The following is a 17,873-nucleotide window of genomic DNA, read 5'->3' on the forward strand; positions in this document are numbered from 1 at the left end:
ACAGAGCTTCTATTGACCTACACTTGGTCTTTGTTTTGACTTTCTCTGGATCTGGTATAGACTGGTGTTCTGGGAAGCCAGAGCTAATCTGTGAGTGTTGGAATGCTATATTGGACTGAAGATGGTGTCAAGGACAATTGCCCGGTTTCGGTGCTGACTGTATGGTTCAGCAAGGATGAGGGTATTTTGATGTCATGGACAGGCTAAAATATTATAGGCAAGTGTTAATCCCGGAATCAACTCAACGTCCTGGTTTTGCTCTGTTTTCATAAATCAGTTTCTAATATGTGTGTATTAATTAGTCTCAGTTGAGAAACACGATGAACATTTCTTTAGTATTTATTAATTCAGTAAGCATTTTAGAACTTGGAGAAATACAGCATTTTGTAATTTTATGGAGCATTGCTCAAAATCTGACTTGATCATATTTAAGTCTTTTTTAAAAATTTCAGACTAAGGAGTGTTAAAAGCAACATTTAATATACAGATCTATGTCAGTGTTTGAATACTGCATACAATGCATTAGATATTCTTTAAAAGAGTGTAGTAAGTTGCAAAAACCATCATAATTAATGGCAATATAACTATAGGATCTGAATGTTGGCATTTTGATTTAGAAGCAAACAAAAGCTTATTTTCCATAGCCGCTGTAGCAACGGTCCAGATTCCTTTAGTTTGGATTATTCATCTGAACATAATAGGAGCTGTCTTCTTGTTAGAGAAACCAAACTGTATTCTTTCAAAGGCTATAGGGGGTCATTACTGGTACCCTAGAAAAGCAAGGGCAGTGTAATTAGTTATTCTTAAGAAAAATACTCAGCTGAACACATTTCAGTTGGGAATTCTGAGGTTATTAAAAGTTGCAGTGTTTACTTGAAAAGAAATAGATATTTGATGATTTGAAATGTTTATTCAGAATTTGAATCATTTAAAATTATGCATGTCTTATATTTGGAAGAAAAATTTCAGAATGTTCTAATTATTTTTAAATGATGAAACAATTATTTAAAATGGTTCTAGATTTACAGATATTTATAGGTGGAAATTCTGCCCAAGAACTATTTTTCTTAAATACAAATAATTTCTCAAATTAAAGTCTTTCTTTGACTACATTTTCTGACGACCCTCACAGGGTATTTTTTGAGCTATGTCCCTTTTTCATATAGGAACATTTATGTGGAATCATACCATTGAGGATGAAATGTCTAGTTTGTAGCCTAATTCTAGTTTCATAGGAAGAATACTACATCTTGCAACTGTTTTTTGAAATTTTAGAATATTATTTCAGTTCAATAGCTAATTATTATTGTTTTCAGTGCCAGTTACCATCGGCATACCAAGTATATAGGACTAAATGCCAATGAACATTTTATCCAATATGTTCTATTGGCAACCTCATTAAGAAAAAAATACATGAGCTAAGGAATTGGGAGAAATCATCATGGAGAAAGTGAGCTTTGATGTAGGGTCTGAAGGATGGTTGAGTGTACATAAACAGGTGATGCAGTTCTTATCAGTAACACTGATGATTGCAGGGAGAAGTGATTAAAGGCAGTGACTATCGTGATTGAAGTGACTGTAGGAAGATAATATTATATTGCATAATAGAAATAAATTAAATCCTGCAAGAATAATGCATAAAAATTGTATATGCCTTTAAAATGGTTATTGACCATCAACTGTTATATGCTTCTGCATGATTCTATTGATGAGAACATATGTCTAATAGAAGCCAGTCTGTTTTGTTCTAGTTCAAGGTCATAGACTAAACACACTGTCTCAGAAGCATGCCCTATAGGTCATCAGCTGGAGTCATAGTGTTGGCATTTGACGTATTTCACAGTGGCATAGATAGAATAACAGTGAATAGAATAATATCATCACTGAAAATATTGTAACCCTAAGGAGAGTATAGAGAGGAAATTCTTTCATCACTTGCAGATTTTTGATGCCAACTATTTGATTTGCTTGTATCTTGAGTGAAATATCTTCATGTACTTGTAGATAATAAAGCTGATTTGAGTTATTCTCACATTAATACTATGTAAAACAGTTGTTTGAAAAATACTAATACAAGAAAGAACACTGGAGAAAGGAAATAGTTAACAATACGAATTTAACATGGCTTTATTAAGCATCTATTATGTTATGATCTAGTTCTGTTCTCCGTTCTGTGGGACAGCCCTAGAAAGCTGATCCTACTGTTTACGAATTTTATCAGTAACCAGCATTTCTAACTAAATTTTCAGAAGAACGACTTCACCATGATGTCCAGACAGTGAGTGAGTTAATTATTGAGTCTGTGCTGTGAACTAGGCTGTGTAAAATCCTGTAGAATTAAAAGAAAAAAACAAAACAGGAAATACACCTGGGGAGAAGCCAAAAGACATTTTATACTAAGGAGTCTTATAAGGTTTTAGTATGATTCAGTATGTGTTTAATTATATCCTAAGCCTGAAATTTAAGCATTTTAATGGGAAAAATTCTATCTCCTTTTATACTTTTTTTCCCTTTCTTTCCCTTCCACATCTTTTCCTCCTCCTATTTTATTAAAACTTATTTGGTGCAGCCTTTTTATCCAGTGCCCTCCTTACACAAAATGACATATAAAATATTTTATAAATAGTGACAGTATATATTTCAGGGTTATGTAAAGTCACAGAATAGAATTTACATAGCTTTTCATGATTACATTCTGAGTATAATGTATAATATTTTCTTATAATCCCTTTTATTATTGGTTTTAATTTATTATTTACACCATATATGTTGCACACAGAATCTATTATTTCCCAATTTGAAGATAATAAATCACTGACACTCTAAGTTATTTTAAAATATTATTTGTAGTCCTAAATAAGTCCTGTGTATAATTGATTATGTAATACTGCAATTTGAAAATAATGATCTTTGAACACAGATACACAGAATTGGTGTGCTCATTTAATGGTCTTTATTATCTAAGATGCTACCCCATCTTGAACCTGTTTATTTTGATAGAACTATTTACATGGAAAACTTTCATATTGTCAACATGAGTGAAAAACTATTGAGTTGTTTCATTAGATATATAAATATTTACTTCATCAATTGTAACTTAAAATACATCATAATGGATGGCATTTATGTTAAAAATTGAAATGCTCATATAGTTTATAGCACATGATGAGAATATAATGAAATATTTAGGCTGTTTCCAGTTTTTATCTATTCTGAGTAAAGTTGTCATGAATGTTCCAACGTGAATCTTTGGGTTGACATATGTTTCCAGTTTTCTTGGGCAAATTCCAGTGTGTGAGATTGATGGATCATATGGCAACTGAACGTTTGACTTTATAAGAAGCTGTTTTTGTCAAAGCTGTTATGTTTATTATTTTGTATTTTCACTAGCAATACCTAAGAGTTCTCAGTTGTTTCAAGTTCTTTCCAACATTTGGTTTTGTCAGTATTTATAATTTTAATTCGTAGTAGTTTAGATTGAGATATTTAGTTAGTGTTGTCTTATTCTAATTTTAATTTGCATTTTCTGGAAAACTAAAGATCTGAAGTACTCTTTGACACATTTATTGACATCTCTAAATCTTTCTATTATTTAATTTTTACCCATTTATAATTTGCATAGTTTTTTTATCAATGACTTTTAGGTATTTGAAAATATATTCTACATACTGGTCTTTTGTCAGGTATAAGTATGGCAGATATTGTTTCCGAGCCTATGGCTTGCTTTTTAGTTTCTTTAAATATATGGTGTTTTTCATGGAGACAAAAGTTTTCAATTATGATAAAATCTATCAAAAATGATAAAATTTTTCTCTTTTATTGTTAGTACGTTTTTAATCCTAAAGATATTTGACTATCCCAAGATTGTGTGGTAGTTTCCTATTTTCTTCTATAAATTTTATGTTTCCAGCTTATCTGTTTAGGTTTCTGATAAAACTATGATTAATTTTTTGTGAGAGGAGTAAAAGAGAAGTTGAACTTTTTTTTAATGTGGATGTACAATTCTCTTGACATGTATTCAAATGAAATTTCTTTCTCATTGAATTCAATTGGCATGTTAATAAAAATCAGTATTTATATTTGAGTTTTCTTCTTTAATGACTGAGTTATTATTATATATTAAATAATATATTATTACTTAACAACATGTAAAGAAGAAAGTGTATTAGTTGAGCCCAAGAATCAGCTGAAAGATTGCATTTAATGGATATTCTGTTCTATAGGTTTATTTTTCTCTATTCTGTTCCATAGATTTCCCTATTTTATATTGTTTTTATTATGGTAGCTTTACAATAAGGCTTGAAATCAGGGAAAATAAGTGTTTTAATATTCTCATTGTTTTCAAGATAATTTTGGCCAGTTAACAGTTTGTTAAGGGTAGAGTTTGGAAGGGGATTTAGGAATGAGGGGGATGAGAGGGTGAAGAGGAGAAGGAGAAGTAAAAATGATTAAGATGAAATATATATATGTACAACTGCTCAAGCTGAGTGTAATTAGTATGTATCACAAACATATACTAATAAAAAAGGAACTAAAAATTAGAAACAGCTTGTCAAATTCTTCACAAGAACCTACTGATATTTTGACTCGAGTTGTAGTGAATGTATAGATATATTTTTGAAGAACTGATATCTTAAAAATAATAAGCTTTCTAATCCATAAATATGATCTACTTCTCCATTTATTTGGATTGTCTTTATATCTCTCAACAGTGTTTTATAATATTCAAGGTAGAGATCTTTTGGTTCTTTCCTTAGATTACATAGAACTTCTATGTCTCCATAAGGATGTAGAAAGTGTCAGGAGATGATTACTCCAGAGGGCAGCTCTAGTGCAGGTCATGAAGGTCTGAAGGCCCTCAGAAGGATTCCTGTCAGCTTTTCTGTCTAGTTTCAGATTTCAGCATGTCCCTGCCTTGCACTGGGGAGGGTAGCATAGATCTTTCTCAGTTTTTCTGTCTGGCCTCCAACACACTTCTGCACTTGGTGAAGACTTCTTGGCTGGTGCTAGTGAACTTAATCTGTGGCTGAGACTCCTTGGAATTCTAATTTTAAGTGCAGTTAATCTAACTGTTCTGTACTCTGATCTATAGGAGATTCATACTCCTGCTGCTGCTCCTCTAGGAGCGAGAGCAGCCATAGATCTTTTCTCACTTCTAAAGGATCCATCATTTTTCGGAATTTATTTTATTTAGATGTCTTTGCATCATTTGCCCCCTGAAAAATGTATATTTTTGTACTTTATGTAGTTTGTTCTGCTTGTTAGGGTAGAAGCAATGATCTCTTTCAACATCTTTCATTCAAACTGAAATATAGAAGTTCCTTGTAAAGCTTTAAAGAATATTCACTTAGAGTGCATGGACAAAAGACTAATTTTCTTAATATGACTGTCCATGTGGGTTTTTGTCTTAATAGAAATATTTGATGTATTGTTTGTAATATGTGAATGTATTGGTGATGAACTTGTAATAAGTGAACTCAGGAGATTCAGGCAGTATCCTTAGATGGATTTTTATAGCATCCAAATTTATTTTATTTACATTTAATTGATCTCTTTAAGAGCAGCAGTTCCAGAAAATATACTGCAATGTGTGTGTGGAACTTAGCAAATTTAAGAAATTTGGAAAATGCTGCCAATGCATTGGAGATCCTAATGCCAGTTACGTAGTGCACAGTGAGTTGTTGAACTATTGACTTGAGTCAAATGGTGGATGTTATAGGTTGATGACTGCTTAGATCTAGTTACATGGATGTCTGAAGTGTGAACTTTGAGGTGATGACAGCAGGGAGAGTGCTCTTTAGAGGACTTACACTTTAACATTGTACAGGGGACAGATACTGTCTGGATGATAGGTACTTAATATAATTATGATCAAATTTTTATTACCGACTTCATTGGTCCATTTCACAGGAGATTTTGATGTTATTTTTAATTGCTTCTTACGTTGTTCTTAAAATTTTGGGAGACTGAGCATTTGGGATTTATCCTAACTATATCCTAAATTCTTTTTTTTTCCTAAATTCTTATAAGCCCATATGTTCTTATATTATTCTGTGTAATATTTTAAATTCAGTAATTTCTGATTGAAATAATGTGCATCTTTAAGTCTCTAAATTCCTCCAATGGCAAAAGACCCCTTTCTTACTAGTGAGTAGTATCCTAAGCAGGAAAGCTTTAACCTGGTAACAAATAGCTGGAACTTGTTAACTGAAAGTAGGCACCTATAGTATTGTGTTCTTTGTGATCTTAACTCACATGCTGTAATTAGGATGAGAGGATTTCTGGAAAATTTTCTCTTTTTTGGTACTGGGGATCGAACTTGGGACCTTGAGCTTGCGAGGCAGGCAGCGGAACCATTGAGCTAAATCCCTGGCCCGGGAGAATTTTCTTCTATAAGCAATATTCTGTTACAGAAATACAGGGTACTTAATTTATGTGATTTTTATTTAGTTAGGAAAAAGTACAATCAATCAAGCTGGCTTTAAGGAGAAGAGAGATTTAATTTCTCTGCTAAAAGATATGGAAACAGTGATAGGCAGGAATAGGAACTTCAGAAATCAAATTTAGAAACAGTATAATTTGGTTTCTGTTTCAGCGTCTGTATAGGTCTTCTGACCTATTTCCATCTGCTGTTGGGGAAGTGTGAATCTAATCCTGTATATCCAGTGCTGCCACTAGGGAGCTGGTGCTGAGTCAAGCAGGCATCGGACCTAGGCTCCTTCATTCATTTCCTGGCAGTGCCATCTTATAGAAGTTGTTTAACCTCTCTGAGACTCAGTGCCTCCATTGAGCAAAAACAGATAAGATTACTCTCTGCCTCACAGGATTATTGACAGATTGACAGATAATTTCTGTAGTTGGTAAAGAATGAACATTTTATTATTTTCACTGTAACTAGTTATGGTTGAGTAAGATTGAATGGTGACTTTATTTTGTAGCTTTCTTTTTTTGCTTTTTCTGACTATCTTTGATAATGGATAGTTATTTCTTTTTTATTTTTAAGTGATAATACAAACATAAGATTTATATGAAGTAATGAGGTACCACGTGATATTCAGTGAGTAGTTACTTCTTGTCTATTCATTATGTGGTTTCATAATACACTAAAAAAAGCAGCATCCAGTTCGTGTTATCCTTAGATCAGTGGCCAGGTGCCGAATGTCACTCTCTCCCTGAATTCTGTCACTCTTGCCTGGAGTCCACTTTTTTTAGTTATTATAACTGTTTTTCCTCTTGAAAGGAAAGTTTTCTTGTTTACTTACGCTCAACTTGCCTCATGAATATTCAGATGTCAACAGAGCTGTAAGCCAATATTCATGGAAATGAACTCATTAGGACTATTTTTCTGGTTTCTGCTTGATTCATGAAGTATGTAGAAGTATTTGTGATATTTTATATTTTATTTTCTTGACTTTTGAAGCACAATAGGATTTTAATTGTTATGCCAAAATTTTAAAGTTGAGTTTATCATTTCTTGAATTATAATGAAATGCCCTTCTATAGGTTAATACGATTTGTGCAAAACAAATTGAGTAAAAAAAAGTCTTAAGAACAGTTTGAAATCCTTTACATATTTATGCATACACACTATCCTCTTAGTTGATAATTCATGACATTGATTATAACTTGCTTGTTAAAAAATATCCTCTTTCCTTCAGAGGTTGTGTTATTAACAGAAATAATGAAAATATTACCCAAAAAGTATATTTGGCCTTAAAATAAAATACAAAATATTTATATATTATCCTGAATATGTCAGTTGCTTTACGTATATTTATTTAAGCCTGAGAGCAAATCCTTAGGGGTAGGAGAAACATTCGTTTAACTTTTTTAAACAAGTATGGAAACTCTGCCTCAGAGAGGTAAAATTAGTTACGTGGTAGTTGGCAGACTTGAGATTTGAACCCAGACAGTGACTCCAGAGTTCAAGCTTAAAAAACCACTTCACATTGTTGTCTGGTTACATTTTAGTAAAGTCCACAGGTTGGACTACAGGTTGACTGTCCCAACACCTGGCATTCTTTCCACAAGGATTTGAAGAGTCCCCTGTTTCAAACCCTAAATTCCTGGATACTGGAGGTGTTTCCTGTATTCTCTCCGCGCCACTGATCTGTTTGTCCATAAGTTACCCAACACTAACCATTTCCATGACCCTACATTCCTTTCTTGTAGGTATAGAGTATGATTATAATTAAAGGGGAAAGGAAACAAATTACAGACTAAGGAACAGGTGGTACACTAAGCGAAGAGGGTAAAGATAGTATTCTGTAAGGAGAAAAGGGACATGGGGGTATAATGAGTCAGAGGGGCAATCAGATATTGACATTTGTTGTAAGTCATAGATTTTTTTAGGTAAAGTGTGGTAAATGTTAGATATCACTAATTTTGTTTGGTTGTTTTTTTTGTTTTTTGTTTTTGTTGTTGTTTTTTGGTACTGGGGATGGAACTTGGATCCTTGTGCTTATACAGCAGGCAGCAAAACCACTGAGAAAATCCCCGGCCCAGTTTGTTTGTTTTCTCATGTGCTGGGGATCAAACCCAGGACTTTGACTGAGCTACACCCTCCACCCTTAAGGTCAGTTTTAAATAACAGGCACAGTACTCATAGGTACCTACATTTCATAGGTATAACACTAGAGGCAATGTAAATAAATTTAAAGAATTTAAAAGGTTTTTCTTATAGTTTGTTTTTTTTTTTTTTTTTTGGTACTGGGGATTGAACTCAGGACCTTGCACTTGCGAGGCAGGCGGCAGAACCACTGAGCTAAATCCCTGGCAAAAGTTTTTTTTTTTTTTTTTTTTTTTATATTGGTTAAACTAAATATCTATCTTGAAGTCAGCTTAAAAATTTTTTTCCTATACCTCCTGAAATTGCCTAGTGAGTAAAACCATAGGGGGAGAAAAAAAGAGAGCTTTGGATGCCAGGCATGAGCAGAGCTTCACGCTGGGATTCTGATTTGTTTCTCTGGGTTGTTTTCCAGTGTCAAATACTTTTCCTTTCCTCACAGCTTACATTTCCTTTTCATGGGAACTGAATTCTTGAATAACGACTTAAACAGGAATAGTGTTCTGTACTTTAAATTCGGGAAATGGCCAGTTTCCTGTGCTAGGAAAAAATCTGTGCTCGAGAATATTATCTATATAATGTACTTTGTACTTCCCGCTCTGCCTTTTCTTTCATTGTGCTGTTATTTGATTTATCTGTTATCAATGTAAATTCCTGACCAACACAATATGAAGTATTATACCAAAGACACAATAGCCTACAGATATTTCAGTATAAATATTTGTATAATATTAAAAATAAGGCAATTTAGCCAATATCTTATTCTGGAACAAACTCACAAATATGTTCTTGTAAGCTTACAAATTGCTTAAGAAGTCCATTTTCTTCCACAGTGATCATTGTCTGACACTGTAAAACATACTTTCATGTGAAATGCCACCAGCAAAATTGGGGAATATTTAAAATTTCTTCCTGTCTCTCTCTTTCTCTCTTTCCCTCATTAAAGTTGTATTATTTTCTTCTGATATTAAGCTCCTTTATAAAAATAATGACTTGTCATACATAAAGGAATATATTTTAATTTTTGTAAACCAGCCTGATAAGCTATCGATGTTTAGTTAGTTCTATTGGTGGTGTAAAAGGCTGGTAGCATAGAAAGAGCTAAGGCACCTTCAAGGGTATTAGCCTCCTGTAATTTGAGTAGAGACTTTGCACATTGGCCTGTCGCTTTGTCACCCTGTGTAATTCTCACATTTAGATCTTGTGGCATATCATTGGAACTAAGGCTGTGCTCCGGCCATGCTTCACATATATTGTCTGATTTTTATTAATGCCTGTTCTCTTGGTCCTGTCAAATATTGAAGAAATAGACAATGATCTGTATTAGATCTTATAGTTTGATCCTAAGTGAACTTTTCCCTATCTTCTACTCTTGGTGAATTTCCAAATTCCTAGAATGTTTAGGGTATAAACATAAGAGTAGAGAGATTGACATGTATGTACATTTGAGGACTAGGTTGGAATCCTGAGGAGAAAGCTCTAATGCAGTGTGGAAGACACAATATTTTAAAATACAGAGAGACCTCAATTTAGGATGGTTTGACTTAATGATTGTTTAATTTGACATGCAGTGAAAGACACTGGATTGTTTTCTGGGCTAGCAGTGTGCCGTATGGTACTATCATGATGCTGGGCAGAAGCAGTGGGCTGCAGCTCCCAGAAAGCCATGTGATCACAAGGGAAAATGACAGTCTACAGTGTAAGCTAGGGTGTTCTGTAGGTTAATGGATTAAACACATTTTTGACTTAAGATATTTTCAGCTTACATAGAATTTGTCAACACATAACCCCCCCATTAGAAGTTGAGGATCATCTGTCAACATTGTAGAATTTTTTCCCCAATTGACTGAATTACAATATTGTCTTAATATCAGGGAATTCTTCAAAAGTAGGTGAGATTGATTTACTCTTAATAGAGGAGTTGAGAGGAGAAGGCAGAGACTTTACCCTTCAGTTCTCTTTTCTTGGGGTTTAGTAATAATTATTACCAATGGAACTAATAGAACTAGAGATATGGATGTATTAATAGTGGATAGTGGATATAGTGGCAGTGGTGGAACTGTCAGCTAATATTTATTGTATGTTTGCATTGGGCACAGTGCCACTTAAAATTACTTGTGAGGAAACTGAGCCTTGGAGCTTCTGGTGTCTCATAGATGCTCTGCACAGTGCTGGACTTAGTCCCAGGAGATGTCCTGTAGTTATAGATACTTTGGATGGGTATTTCCAGGTAGCACCTGAGATAATAGTGAGATAATAGTTAGATTAGTTAAATAATTGTTCTGAAAAACAGTAAAACATCTTTTGGTGGAAAATTGAGCCAATATTAAAAGTCTCTCAATTGCAGTTAGCTCTGGATTATAAAGAAACATTGTTAATCAAAGGGCTTTCACTGGGTTGTTAGCATGTTATTTGGGTGTCACTGCAAAATGTTTAGGCATTTATTTATGTAATCCAGGTATAGTAAATTCTATTTTAATAACTCATAGAATGATAGATGCCCTTATGGTTGAGTCTTAAATGCTACTGAACTACTAATAAATGATTTATTATTCAGAAAGTTTTTGCAATTTTTTATGCATGGCATGTTGTCATGGTAGTGGAGGGCAAAACCATTCCAACCATGAAAAAATACTGCTCATATTCTGTCAGGGCTTGTAGTCTAGTGGGGAGCAGGCAAGTAAGCTAACACTATTTCATACTTATTCAGTATATCGGAGTGAGAAGACACTACTGAACTCCCTGTTCTGCACAGGAGAGTACTTCACAACAAAAGAATTATCTGCTCCAAACATCAGCATTGTCAAGATTGAAGAACTCTGCCCTTTGGTGATTAGGCGATATCTTTTATCTCTAGTTGCTCATGAACATTCGGAAAGATAGTTGTTATGTTTTAGATCTAAAATATCTTCAAAAGATCTCGTGTTTTCTGAGGTGGGGCCTGCCCCTCAGAGGTGGGACTCTAAGGACATGACCTGGAAGAGTGTATTCTAGTCCCTGGCATATCCTTCTCTCTCTGCTTCCTAGCTGCTATGAGATGAGCAGCTTTGCTCCATTATGCCCTTCCACCATGCTGTTTCTGCCTTAGAGCTGGCCAGTATGGACTGAACCCTCTGGGAACTGAGCAAAATAAATTTCTTCTCCTTCTAGTTATGTACATCAGTTATATTTTCCCAGTGATGAGAAAGTGACTAACAGAATAGAAATTAATACTGTACAATAAGAAATGAAATCCATCTAATTAAGGTCACAATTCTTTACCAATTCTTCAAAAGTTAATTGAATACTTGTGAAGTTTCAAGTATTGCCATAGGTGCTGGGCATACCTCTGTGAACAAGATGAATAGTCTCTGCCTTCATGGTTCTCCCATCTGTGTGTTGGAGACAGAAAACAGACACTGGAACATTGAGGAGTGGGATTGGGCTATAGGGCAAGCAAAGTAAATCCCTTGTAGGAGTTGGGCATGATAGGGGTTGGGCAATGGAACAAGTTTCTCTAATTGGTTAAGAGAGATCTGAGGAAATGGCATTTAAGTGAAAAACTGAAAGGAGAGACCCTAATAAAAAGTATTCCAGGCAGAGGAAGGAATTTGGAAAAATGTGCTAAGGTAGAAATAAGCCTGGCAGTGTTGGGGAGGAATAGGAAAGCTGGTGTGGGTTGAGCAGTGGTCCAGAGTGAGGAAGTGAGATAACCAGGGGGAGTATAATGAGAATAAAAGCAGAAGCAGCAGAGAGGGAGAGAGGGAGAGAAACTGTTGTTGGAGTGTTTGTGTCCCCTCAAAATGTGTATGTTGAAACCTAATTGGGAGATTGAGAGGGGACCTATGCCTCCTGTCCCATTGTGAGTCTTATGTATAGAGTGGATGCCAGACGAGGAAAGACATATGAGGGAGGAAGGAGAGCAAATGAAACTGGCCAATGTGAGCAGTGATGCCGGGAATCTAATAAAAGAAAGATCAAGTTCAACCCAACAACAGCGTTGAATGGTGTAGATTTATGGTGACAGATCTTGAGTGTTGGATCTTGAAAAGCCCTTGAAATTATCACAAGGTACTCTATTGCTTTTAAAGTATTTTATATTTTTTATTATTACAGAAAACGTATCGGTCAGCTTTTGCATTTACCTTCAGTCTCTCCCCTACCCTGTGCTTAGGATCTGACTCAGAACTTTGCACATGCTACACACACTGTACTACTGAGCTACATGCTTGCCCTTTTACCTTTTGTTTACAAAACAATTTACTTATTTATTATGTCTTTCAATTTATCTGTCTCCTCCTTGCAGGATATAAGCAGAGACTTTACTAGGGTGTATATTTGGTATATCCTATATACACAAAACAGTGCTTCTCAAGGAGAGGGCTGCAAACAGTTGGAGTTTTGTGAAAAATTTTCAGGAGATATACAAGGTCAAAATTCTCTTCACAGTAATACTGCAACTTTTTTTTTTCATTATGATGACCTTAGTACTGATAGTGTGAAGGCAGTGAGGGTATAAAACTGCTGATGCTGTAGTATGAATCAAAGCTGTTCTTATAGTCACTGCCACCCACTTATGGGCAGTGGTGACAGTTTTGGTTAGGAATATTCTTTATAAGGCAGTACAAATTAATTTTATAAAATATTCATTGTTGAGCACTTCTTTTTTGGATATTGTATGCATACACCAGGGTTTCTAGGGCAAACCCAAGTATTTTGCTTGTCTCCAGGAAAAGAGCTTGTGTGATTGTTTGAGTTGCTATGGAACATCATATTTACTTGAAGTAATGACTGTGGGACAAAGCATGGTTTCTTTTCCAGAGTATTTGGCAGCCATTTTCTCAAAAAAATGAAGTGAGCCTGTCACTTTAAGAAAAACAGCTGACTATATTTGTTGACTATCACAGACTTTAACTTTTAAGTGAACTTCTGAGTTTTGAAATATTTGTTTCCATCTCTGTGAACTTGACAGCTTCCTAAACTTAAAGATTTTTCTAATGAGCTGGATACTGATACTGATAATTGTGATGTGAATGAAATATATTGTGATATAATGAAATATATCAATATTTGGAAGAAAGATATAACTGTCAGAGTTAGGGGTAGGGATAGGTGTATAACCTATATAAAATGAATGTACTTTTTCCTGCAACATTCAAGTCTCTCTTGAAATTTTCTCTTCTCATCATGTACATATTAAATAGCTACATTTTCATAATGACAGAATACTGCTAATATAAAATATTAGTAGAAGTAATAAAGTTTAGTGCCTATGTGATACTGTGACATTCACATTGGCACCAGATGTCAAGAATCAAAAGTGTAAACTTTTAAAATCTGTGGGAGAATGATCTACTACTGTATGTATGCCCGACTGATGAAAAGAGTGGGAAGGGCAAACACAAGTAGAGAAACTGTAGATTTATAACATTAAATTATAAAATAAGAAAATGTATTTTGAAAATGAAGCATGATAAGCTTTGCTTTACAAATGAACTAGCAGCGGCACAAATGGGCAGATGACATTGCTGTCATCTTCCTCTTCCAACATAACGAGTTCCTTCTTTTGATCTCTTGACACGAGATTGGTGATATTTTTAGTGTTACTAAATTTTAGTGTATGACATTTAACATTCTTTTTCCAATTACAAAGGAGGGAAACAATAGGGATCAAGTTAAAGAGAAAATAAAGGGTTCTGCTTTCTGAATGGGAAAACAAGTAGCCTATGACAAGCGTGTTAGCCAACAGCACTATGTTGTGTGCAACTGCTGATAGGGGAATCTGGTGAACCAGCACAGACTGACACGTGTGTGAGCAGAAAGGTTCTCAGAAGAGCATCTGCCAGTCTCTTTCTCCATATAAAACTTAACCTATTGTATCTCCCCTGCCTGTCTGCATCTCTTTGGCCTTCAGAAAGCAACATGACCAGTGCACATAGGCCAGATTGTGATTTTTATGGGGAGAGGGTGGCTTCTCTGGCTGGGTACCAGAAACTCCAAGTGACTGGGTGGAAGGGTTATGTACAGAGATAAACATTATTTGACTTGGAGTTGAAAATCAAAGAGAAATAAATGAACTTGTTTTCCCCGTAAATCTGTAAATTTGTTTTTTTTTCTCTTTCAATGTTTGGAAGAATAAATAAAAAGAAATGATCACCAGAGGGTTGTGTCTTGAAGATATGTCGAAGTCACCTAGGAAATGTACTCAGAATGCAGATTTCTGGATCCTAAACCAATTGGCTAAATCAGGCTTTTGAGAAATAGGGTTTGAAATCTGCATGTAGAAGAAACTCTCCAAGTCTTATACACAATAAAAGCCCTGAGAACCACTGTCCTTAGAAGCTATTTTCCAGTGCTTATTTTCAAATGTTTGTGTCAAGATGAAGATTGTCAAATTGTGGTAAAACTGTAGACCAGTGGGAACAACCTAATGTAGGGTTAAACTATATGTAGTCTCTCATGTATTTTTGTGACTAGGTTACTAATGCTTCCATCACTGACATGAGAAGAATTAAATGCCCAATTACCAAAATCTTAAAGGACTCTGTAGATCATGATTGTAAAAGGTGAATTCTGAAAATGTTATTTGTTTTTATCTTCAGGAAGAAAATTAAATGTTTTGTAAAAATGTCAAACAGTTTTCATGATTGGACATTCCCAGCAAACCATCTCAAATCTGCCTTCATTGTGGTATAAATGAGACTCCCAAGAAAAAGAAATACCTGGTCAGACGTAGTAGCAAGTTCCAGGGTTTCTTTTGTGTACAGTTAAACAAAATATTCCATATTGTTATGGAGGATAAAAAGATAAAAAATTCAGATAAAGATGTGATGTACTTTATTGGCTTTATGTTCCTTTTTAACTCACTTTTACAACTTCCTAGCTTTAATTTATTGGTTGCAGAATGTAACTAAGTTCTGTTTATGAAGGAAAGGTTTATAATTCTAGAGGTGAAGTTTAAGTTTCGCTTGCACAAGACATTACCTGTTTACTATGTGGTCAACATAAAATGTAAACTAGTCAAGTAAACCATCCTTGTTATTTTAAAACTAAATAGATCTAAAAAGCATTTGTGGTATGAGTATTTGGATAATACTCAAAAGTAACAAAGCTAAAATAAAAAATTAAGCAGAATAATATTAATTAAATTGGAGGCTTAAAATCGGAATGCTCAAAATCTTTTTCCATAGCCAATTATATATAACTTCAGATAATAGTTATAGATCACGATTCCAATAAAAAATTAGGTTACATCCAACACTTCCTTATTCATTTTATTGAATTCAGCTGGTGATGAGGAGTTGCAGCTGTTAGTTTTTATTTGGGTTTGTCTTTATGGAATCTGAAACACAAATTGAATAATTGAGAATAAAGATGTTGCTGAAGCTCATGTTAGGAGTAAGATCTTGTGGCTCATGTATGTGATTTTTTAAAAATAGTTTTAAAGCTTTTAAATTTTTAAAAAGCAAAAGTTGTAATATACTCATAGCCAAATATTCTGAAAAAAAGGTGTGCAAAGATCTTCTTACCACATGGAGGAAAGCACTGTTTGCATTTTGGTATATGTTAGGTTTTGTCAGTTGAAACACACTGACGTTATACATATGTGTAAATGTATTGTATATACATTTACATGTGAAGGTACCTGTGTGTGTGTACCTGTGAGGTGTGCCACTTAGTATATTATTTTTACCAAACAATATTTTGTGAACTTTTGTCATGTACATGTGTATATATACTTACTAGATTTCATCACAGTCCATTATGATCATACTTTTTCCATAGCCATAGCATCCTATAATTTAAATGTGCCATAATTTATTTAATGATTCCCTTATTAGTAGACTTTAGGTTTTTTCCAGTTTTTCTATTTTTTTGATTAATACTGTGAAACTCTTTGTCCAAATATTTTCTTAGGATAAATTCCTGGAAGTAGAATTGCTGAGTTACAGGAAATGCTCATTTAAAATTTTGAAATATAGTGTCAACTTTTTCTCAGAAATGTGCCATTTTATACTCTTATTAGCAACCCCTTGAGGCATTGGAACCTTATGAACAATCTTGGATTTTATTAATCTCTCAAATGTTTCAACCTGAGATATTGTTTTGATTTGTTTCTTTGAGACAGGACCTCCCTATGTTGCTCAGGCTAATCTGGACTCAAGCTACTCCACTGCCTCAGCCTCCCGGTTGGTGAGATTATAGGCATGTGCCACTATACCTGGCAGTTAATATTTTAAATCTTAGTAAATATAACATGTCAAAGATATGGTTCCTATCTTGATTTTCATTTGTTTGCTTTAGTAGCCAGAGATTTATCCGTGCTTCCATATGTCCTGGGGATTTGATGGACTACGCACTCATACCCTGATTTGGCAGGTAGTGGCTAACTTTTGAGGAGAGATGAGGGAAAGAATGATCGCGAGGATAGACCTAGGACAGACCTTATTGCAAGGCCAGCAAAGGATACTAGAGATACCACTGAAGACCACTGAAGGACATCCCAACCCCAGGAATGATCTTATTTGCCACTGTGTAATTAATAGATGGTATCTTGAGGATGTAGACCAGATTTGCTGGATGGAAGGTCTCTTTATTTGTTCTTTGCAAATTTTCTCTTTTAAAGCTCAGTGTACTCTGTCAAAGCTTAATGACCATCAAGACGTCTCAGGTTTTTTTCCCCCCATTTGCTGCTGGGAATTGAACCCAGGACCTTGTGAATGCTAGATAACCACTCTACCACTGAGCTGTATCCCTAGCTATTTAAATAGCGATTAAGGTGCTTTATTTGACAGAAATGATGTGTGTAGGAAACATCCTGAGGAATGAACAGTTTCTTTCTCCATCTTGACAACACTGTATGTCACATGTCACTTCTATAAGATCTTTTTGTTTTTGGTACTGGGGATCGAACTTGGGTCCTTGCGCTTGCAAGGCAAGTGGTGGAACCACTGAGCTAAATCCCTAGCGCAAGGGCGTATAAAATCTTTTTGTTGTTGTTGTTGTTGTTTTGTTTTTTTGTTTTTACACATCACTTCTAGGACGGTAGTTTCTGTCAAATAAAAACACTATGGTGTATTCTCATCCACATTATTCATTGGTTCTGGCACTTTGTGACTTCTAGTTCTTCCTCAAGTCAAAAGGACCATGAAATGTAAATGTTTTGATTTGATTCAGCACACTGAGGCAGCCAGGACAGCAGGACAGGACAACTAAAGACCCTCATGAAAAAGTACTTCTCAAACTGCTTCAGAAAATGGCAAGAATGACGTGTGTTTGAAGTGAGGGGAAGTACTTTGAGGGGGATTCATAGCAATATGTCTTTCCC

The 17,873-nt window shown here is 34.7% G+C and overlaps 1 protein-coding gene across 3 annotated transcripts in view; it reads left to right on the top strand.

Annotated features, from left to right (window-relative positions):
• Positions 1-17,873, top strand: part of Prex2 (phosphatidylinositol-3,4,5-trisphosphate dependent Rac exchange factor 2) — a 262,543-nt gene that overhangs the window by 40,048 nt on the left and 204,622 nt on the right. The gene's annotated exons all lie outside the window — the stretch shown is intronic.

The sequence above is a fragment of the Heterocephalus glaber genome, unplaced genomic scaffold (assembly GCF_053883595.1).
Source record: "Heterocephalus glaber isolate CG9 unplaced genomic scaffold, H.glaber_assembly_v1.0 deba00001553, whole genome shotgun sequence".
In the NCBI taxonomy this organism is placed as follows: domain Eukaryota; kingdom Metazoa; phylum Chordata; class Mammalia; order Rodentia; family Bathyergidae; genus Heterocephalus; species Heterocephalus glaber.